This window comes from Myotis davidii, unplaced genomic scaffold (assembly GCF_000327345.1).
Source record: "Myotis davidii unplaced genomic scaffold, ASM32734v1 C64126963, whole genome shotgun sequence".
NCBI classification, from domain to species: Eukaryota; Metazoa; Chordata; class Mammalia; order Chiroptera; family Vespertilionidae; genus Myotis; species Myotis davidii.
In genome coordinates this window covers 89-1,627 of record NW_006380503.1, presented here as the reverse complement: position 1 = coordinate 1,627, position 1,539 = coordinate 89, and the positions used below count along the sequence as shown (strand labels likewise).

The following is a 1,539-nucleotide window of genomic DNA, read 5'->3' as shown; positions in this document are numbered from 1 at the left end:
CCAGCTAGGGCTATCTGCAGAGCTCTTAATTATCTGCAGGTTACTTTTCTTTTTTCACTTTTTTTAATTGAATTTATTGGGGTGACATGGTTAATAACAGGCTACTTTTTAATACATTTATCATTAATTATAATTATAGATGAAATTAGAGTGATAAATGGGGATTCTCATAATTTGCTATGCATGAAAATATTTTCATGTATTATTTTTAAAAGAAAAATATTTAACTGTTATTTACAGAAGGTGACATTTCAAAAGGCCCGAGAAAACTCTGTCAAGACAGCCCGCTTGCCAATCCAGGAATACATGGTCAGACGCCAGAATGAGAAAAACTACCATTCAGAGATATTGGCCATCAATCAAGGTACAGCTCACACGGCCCACGCTTAATGTGTTAATTAATTCTGGTGCTTCTTTGCATCATGCCTAAGTATGAATGGCCTTGACGCAGCTTACCCCCTGACTGATGTGCTTGTACTTTATTGCATGCACTTTGTGACATGTATTCTGGCTTCTCAAAGCTATTTTTCATTTTCTTCCTAATTCCGATCTATGTTAAATACAGTTGAAATTGTTGCCTTGACCTAGAACACCCTGCCTTTAACCCATCATTGACAGTGAATTAAGGATTCAGTTCACAGGCATTTTGGCTGCTCCTCTCCGTCCCAGGCCACATCGGGACCCTTCCTTTGTATTGTGTTCCTCTCTGTTGCAGCATTGTCCATTTATACACCTATGTCTCTCAGTGTAGGCAGTGCTTGTGGGCAAGCAGGGCCTGTAGCTTTGCCTCTGTCTCCCCAGGATCTAATACCAGGTGTGGTACAGAGTAGGTTTGTTGCATATTCAAGAACACCCTTTTCATTAGTCATTTACTAGTTCCTTTTTTTCCAGTGTGTGGTCACTGTGTTTTCTATTTACCCTTCTAACAGTATTTGATATCCTGTCCACTTACTTTGAGACTCAAAACTGGCCTGAAGCATTGAAGAAAGGAGTTTCTTCCAGAAAAGGCTATGTTCTTCAGAACTCAGTGGAATGATGGACATCCTAAGAGTGCACCTGCAGGAGGTGAAGTTGCTGGAGGGGCCTTGACCAAAGAGGAGAGCAAAGTGGTGATGGCACACACTTGCCTTTACTTGACATCTCGGATCTTCATTAGGATGTTGTTAATAACAGGGACCACATTTTATGCTCTTTTGTATCTCCTATAGTGCCTAGCTCACAGGAAGTGCCCTGTTTATCTTGACTAAGTAAAAAGTTTACATAACAAGGAATTAGCCCTTCAACTACGTGGCTTTGGGTGTGTTAATTTATTTTTCTACATCTACTTGTGAAAAATCTACTCTTTAGAAGTAGCTTAAATAATTAAATATTGTGATATCAAGAATTTAATTTTCACTAAAGTGGCATCATAAAGTTCTATGACTTTGTCCAACCTGCTCTGATCATGCTGATTTTCCCTAACTCAGTAATGTGCTGTACATGTGCTTTTCAGGATCAGCCTGTCCTAACCTAGCCCTCTTTAAGCCCCCCTAGCAATTT

At 39.5% G+C, this 1,539-nt stretch overlaps 1 long non-coding RNA gene across 1 annotated transcript; it reads left to right on the top strand.

The window, feature by feature from the left end:
* The first annotated feature begins 80 nt into the window (after positions 1–80).
* Positions 81–1,287, top strand: LOC107181507. Its single transcript, XR_001512167.1, has 2 exons — positions 81–364; positions 930–1,287. It is a non-coding gene; the product is annotated as an uncharacterized LOC107181507 (long non-coding RNA).
* Positions 1,288–1,539: the final 252 nt, after the last annotated feature.